Below are 7,032 nucleotides of genomic sequence, written 5' to 3' on the forward strand. Positions count from 1 at the left end.
GCAGGGATTGTGGGGCTGGCGCGGGATCGGGCAGTGTTTTGTTCTGCTGTGCATGGGGTCGCTATGAGTCGGAAATGACTTGACGGCACTTAACATCAAACAACAACAGATGATATTGTGCATGAATAAGAACAAAAAGAAGCCCTAAGACGAAATCCTCAAAGAAAAACAATGATTCAAGAGAACAGAGAACTTTAGAAGGAAGAGACAGAGTAGGAGAAAAATCAGTAAAGTGTGGTTTTGGGTTCAGAATCTTATTTTGCTATTTAACTATTTCAAATTTACAAATATATAGTAATATCTGGCATCTTTACATTAATAATAATGGTATGATAATGTGTCATAAATTATAGATATTTCAGAAGTCTTAAAAAGTCTCTATGCAAATGAAAGCAAGTCAACATGGTGAATGATAATCTGAAACCTACCAATAGAACTGCAAGTGGATTGTGACTATCAGCACCAGTGACCGCATGAATACTGAGAAGGAAAAATAGTTCATCAGCAATACTAGGCTTGAGCCAAGCACTCTGCCACTCTATGAGGTGATATGCTTGAAAAATATTTCCAACTTTGGACTTCACCCTTCAGTTAGGGGCACACAATATGGGCAAGTGAAAAAGAAGAAAAGCAAAGAAAACAGAGTGTTGAAATGACAGGAGCAGGGGGCAGCTAAGACAGGAAGGCTTTTCTATTGAAATTTAGACATAAGATAATAATTGAAAGCAGAGGGAGTAATGCCTCCATCTGCAGACATAGGCGTGAAGCAGTAATAATGTGACAAACTACCAATGTGTCTCTTTCCAATGATCATTTTTAATGTTCTGTAGTAAAATTATGTTGGAAAACTTATAAAGTCCCTCCTATATACACACATTTATGATGGTAAACATTAAGTCCATTATTAGTTGCAATCAAGTTGGCTCCAACACATGGAGACCCACATCCAACGGAAACAAATGCTGACCAGTCCTGAGCCATCTTCATGATTGTTGGTATGGCTGATTCCATAGTTGCAACTACTTTGTATTCTGAGTGCTTTTCAGTCTAGGGGCTCATTTTCCTCTCTTTCAGGAAAATTAATTATATATACTCTGTCTTCCAAATATATATTTGCCTATCCTACTTTAAAGCCTTTGTTCTTTATGCCTGGGATACTCTTCCAACTCCTCTGTACTTAGCAATATCTCAATTTTCTTAAAAGGCCCAGCTTAAATCCCCAATTGTCTGTAAGGCTATCCCTGTCACAAGAGTATAAAATGTCTTCCCCAAACTCTAGCACAATAGCCCAATGCTGGTTTTGCACCTCATCCCTTATGTGATGTTCAATAGAACTCACTAATCATAAGAATCATTGTGAAATAGGGAGGGCAGAATCCACCTACATTTTTGTAACAGACCATAACTCTGAGCCTCAGAGGTCAGATGAGTGATCCGGCTGCCAAGTCCCACAGTTGGTGAGCAGCTGGGGTAGTTCTGGAAACTGGATCTGCTCCAGGCAGGTGCACTTTCCCATGGCAGCTTCAACATTATAACCTGGGTTGACATTTTCCATGTGTAGAGGTGACCTTCCTTCTAAACTCAAATCTCCTAGAAGACAATGGCCATTGTCTTTTACTTTACATTCCTAGAAGCTACCTGGACCCCTAGCAGCCAGGAGAAATGTACTGATTACTTCTTTCTTAAAATATCTGTTGTATCAAAATGAACATCCCAATGGTGTTATAATACATACACGTATACTTGTGTATAAACCTTCTATTAGCATAGGTTCCATATTTATCAATATTGATTTCTGAATTTAGGAAAGCATCATTCAGAGTACTATAAAATCTGAAACTCATTGTTTATCTAATGTTGGAAAATCTTAGTCTATAACAGCAGGGCCCTAAATTTTAAAAATGCATCTCACTTAATGGACTATTTTATTGAGGTAATATTTTTAAAGTCTATGATTTAGATTTATTTATTATAAATTATAAGGAGTAATTAAGCACAGCATTAATTGACAATTCTCATATTCTAGGTGGGGACAAGTTAGTTGTGACAAATAATTTGGGAAGAATGTTTAAGTACTAAAATAAAGAATAAGGAGAACAGCCACCTTTACCATGAGACCAGAAGTCCTAGATGATGCCCGGCTACCATTACTGAACATTTGATCAAAGGATTCTACAAAAGAATCCTAATCAAAAAGGGGAAAGTGCAGAACAGGATTTCAAATTCTCATGAAATCCAGGCTTTCTGGAGCCATTGAGCCTGGATGAACACCCTAAACAATTGCCCTGTGAAAATCTTTAAACCTTAAACCAAAAACTTTCCCTGAAGTCTTCTTTAAACCAAATAAACCAAAAACCCATTGCCATCTAGTCAATTCCAACTCATAGTGACCCTATAGGACAGAGTAGAACTGCCCCATACAGTTTCCAAGACTGTACCTTTTTATAGAAGCAGACTGCCTAATCTTCCTTCCACAGAGTGGCTGGTGGATTGAATTGCCAACCTTTAACCACTACACTATCAGGGCTCCTTGAACAATGTTGTTGTTAGGGGCCTTCATGTCAGCTTTGACTCATAGCAACCCTATGCACAGTAGAACAAAACACTGCCCAGTCCTGCACAATCCTCACAATCTTTGCTGTGCCTGAGTCCATTGTCACAGCCACTTTTTGTTCCCCCTTTTTACTGACTCTCTACTTTACAGGGACCAGTCCCTTCTAACAACATGGCCAAAGTAGGTGAAACAAAATATGGCCATTCTTGCTTCTAAAGAGCATTCCAGCTATACTTCTTCCAAGACAAATTTGTTCTTTCTTCTGGCACTCCATGATATTTTCAGTATTCTTCACCAACACCACAATTCCTTGAACAATAGTTTAGCTTAATTAGTGAAGAACATCTGCCTTGAGTATTGTGGTCTTTTAAGAACTTTCTATACAGTAGCATAGTGCCTAAGGCATTTGACTGTTAACCAGAAGGCTGGAGGTTCAAACCTACTAGCCACTCCTTGGAAGGAAGGTTGGGGAATCTACTTCCATAGTGATGCTCCCTCGAACACCCAAAGAGGGGTCACTATGAGTTGGATCCAACTCGAAGGCATATAACAACAACATATGGGATCAAATTGACAATAGCAACTTGAAAGATTAGATAGGAAACAGAGGGGGCAATGAGTTTATGTTAATAGAGGGGTGTAATTTAGAAAAGGAGAGTGAGAATGGTCGCACCACTTGAAGCATGTAGTCCATGCCACTGAGTTGCACCTGTAGAAACTGCTGTATGGGGCGCATGTTCTGCTGTGTAAATTCTCAACAACAACAACAAAAGAACAAGGAGAACAAATTAAGCTCCAGCTTATACCGACTACGAATGATTCGTCATTCTCCTCTATATGATGGGTTTTACTCTTTGTAAATCTTTAGTCCTATTTTTCTGGCCTCTTAATCCTACTTTATATTAAGAAATTCTGTATTGCACTTCACAGGGACCAGGAAAATGTTTTTGTTCTGGAAAGCAGGAAGCACAATGACCTGAAACTTTAACAAAATTAACAAAGCTTTTTTATACTTAAGAAAAATCTGCAAGCTAGAGTTTACCCTCACTCAAAGGTGAAGTAGTCAGAAAGTGCTGTGGAGGAAGAAAGGATTTAGCTAACCAGAAGACTGCTGAGCTTGAGCAGATTAAGATAGAGGACATATGTAAATCACAATTTATGACCTTTCTTCTGTTTATTATATTCATAAACATCCTATTAAAAAAAAAGTTTTTTTGACTTTGAAGCAATATAGGTTTCTTGTAGAAAATTGGCACACACAGAAACCAAAAAAAAAAAAAGGATGCATTTTCATAGAGGCAAGACTTTCAAGAAGTGTAGATTTGAAAGCCCTGAATAATTTTCCAAAGTCCTTGGGTGGTGCAAAGGCTTAAGCATTTGACTGAAAATTGGGAGATTGATGGTTCGAACCCACCCAAAGTCTCCTTGGAAGACAGGCCTGGTGATCTACTTCTGACAGGTGACAGCCTTGAAAATCACGTGGAGCACAGTTCTACTCAGCCACACATGGGGTCACTGTGAGCTGGAATCAACTCGATGGTAACTGGTTTGTTTATTCAAGGGTTTAATTCAGTGGTGTAGTGTCTAGGGTATTTGATTGTTAACCAGAAGGTTGGTGGTTCAAACTTCCAACTGTGGAAGAAAGATGGGGCGATCTATTTCTGTAAAGATTTACCACCTCAGAAACCCAAAGGGGGTCACTATGAGTCATATTCAACTCGATGGCAGTGGGTTTGGTTTTTTGGTTTTGAATTCAGTTTACCACTAAGGTCACATCTTCCAGTGGGCACTTCATATTGCAGTCATCCAGTTCGCCATAACTTGAAAGCACAGCCAGGGCAGGACTGTCATGAGAGTCTGAACCCTGGTGCCAGAGAATAACATCATTCTGGCAATCCAGGCATATGCAGTAGCCGTCAGTTTCTCAGGTCAAGTAGAGCTTTGGGAGATTTCTGGTATTAAGGCTTAATTAAGCAGAGATGGTGCTTTTTGTTTGCTTGTTTTTTGAACTAACCTGAGCATTTGGAAGTAGCAAGTAGTTTGTTAGTGGAACTCTATGATTAAGCTTTTAAAAATAGCCACATTATAGCTATAAAGTGAGTTAGTCATAGTTGTGGAAACTGCTGTAGGTAGATAGGAAAAGGTTATCAAGAAATCAACTTCAAGGACTTATTCTGAAAGTGTGCAGTGTAGAGAGAGAAATGAGAACATTAAAATGAAAAATTAGCTGTAGGCAAAATCCCACAGATACAAAAAGAGCAGGAACAGGAGGGTGGGGAAAAGAGATGACAAAAAATAGAAAGAAAAACATGTGGCTAAGCCAGGGAAAAAAACAAAACCGGGAGAAAGTCAATTTTTTGTTTTACTTTTAAGGAAAGTTTGCATAAACAATAGTCAGCCATCTTTAGATTTAAGATATGGTTAAAAGGAAACACATTGTGACCATAGTCATAAATACGCCAACTACTTTGGGGAAGACCCTCCCTCCTCTGTGGCTTTGCAGAATACCCAGACCCTAACTTCACCCCCGGAACGGACTCTGCACATTCCACAGAGCAAGGCTTTCCACTTTCACATGCCAGTGGATTTTCCTGACCTGCTGACTCAATGGCCTTTTACCATCTCTTTTCACTCCTCCTCCACCTTTTGTTGAACACACATGTTGAGGCGTGCTGTGTAGAAACACAACCCCTCCCTGGAGTCACAGCCCATGAGAGCTCTGAGAAGGCATGGAGCTTCTGTAGCACAAGCACTTGCAACAAGAAGGGCCTAAAGCTTCTCAGCTTTAACATTTTAACAATTTTTTTTTTTGCCCTTTCAAGAGCCATACCACAGTTACCGGTTTTCTTGTGTAATAAGGAAGATACACTGAAGAAGAAGTAGCTAGGGAGCACATTTCGACTGAATTAAGAAGCAGACTTAAGCACTCAACATTTCTGAAATCTTCCTGAAGTCATCACACTATGTCCATTTTCTGCACAGCTGCACTTACTCAAGATTTCAAAACTCATAAGGGCCACTGAGAGACAATGAGATGAGGAAGTGCTCCCAGGAAATCCAGTAAGTAGTAAAAAAGAAATAGTATAAATGTTTAGCTGAGAACATGATCTTAGGCAGAGTCTGAAGTTCTGACTTTAAGACAAAAAAGGAGAACACAGGGTTGAAAGTGACTAATATGCCACAAAAGAGGGCAAGAGACTATACTTTTTTCAGGGCATGGAAACAGAGAAGTGTATTCAGAGAAACGCTAGTGAAAGAGATGGCATTTGATCTGGACTTTCAGATGTGGTTAACATTTAGATATTGCAGAGGTTGGAAGCAGGCAATAGGAAGTAGAGGCTTACCAAACACACGGTATGTTTCTATTGAGTCAACACATTGCTTTCCTTCCAAGTACTGACAGTGACATAAGGGAAGATTCACATCAAATAGTGTTAATAGTACTTCTTTACCCTCTGAACCTTAAAATTCTTTAGACAAATTTCCCATACAACATAATTCCAAGGAATTAATGTAAATTAATTAATGTAAATAATTAATGTAAAGAGGTGGACCATAACTCCCCACTCCAGTATGGACTGCACATAGTGACTTTCTTCCACAGTATGAGGAGGGAGATAAAGACAGTAACTTTCAACAGTGAAGAAACCTGAAAAACACTTCCACTGGCCAGGTAATCAAGGTTAACATCAACAGTAATAACTCACTGATATGTGTACCCTTGATATGATGTGATGAGAATGGCATTTTACCTCTGTTGGTTTTCCTCCCCAACATATATAAGCCCAGTCCAACCATGAGAAAAACAAGACACACCGAAACTGAAGGACATTGTACGAAATATTTGCCCAGTACTCCTCAAAACTGTCACGGTTATGAAAAAGAATTGGAAAGTCAGAGACTGTCACAGACCAGACGAAACTAAAGAGACATGATGACTCAATGTAATATGAAGCTCTGAATGGAATCCTGGAATAGAAAAAGGGTATTTGGGACAAACTGAGGGACTATGAATAAAATATGGACTTTAATTAATAGGAATTAATTTTGGTTCATTAATTGTGACAAATGTGTCATACTAATAGTGCCTAAGGCATTTGACTGCTAACCAGAAGGCTGGCAGTTCAAACCCACCAGCCACTCCTTGGAAGGAAGGTTGGGCAATCTACTTCCATAGTGATACTACCTTGGAAACCCAAGGAGGGGTCGCTATGAGTCAGGGCTGACTCGACAGCACATAACAACAACAATGAAAGTTGTTAATAATAGGGGAATCTGGGCATACAGTAGATGAGAACTCTCTGTACCATCTTTGCAGTAATTCTGTAAATCTAAAACTGTTCTATTTATTAAAAATGGAAATGGAAGTTCTTTATTCTCAGTAAGCTCTTTTTTTCTTTAATTGTGATTTGGGTGAAAATTTACAGAGCAAATACACTTTCCATACAGCAGTTCACATACACTCTCATGAAATTGAC

The sequence above is a fragment of the Orycteropus afer genome, unplaced genomic scaffold (assembly GCF_000298275.1).
Source record: "Orycteropus afer afer isolate SDZICR_OR568_19922 unplaced genomic scaffold, OryAfe1.0 scaffold00073, whole genome shotgun sequence".
NCBI lineage: Eukaryota > Metazoa > Chordata > Mammalia > Tubulidentata > Orycteropodidae > Orycteropus > Orycteropus afer.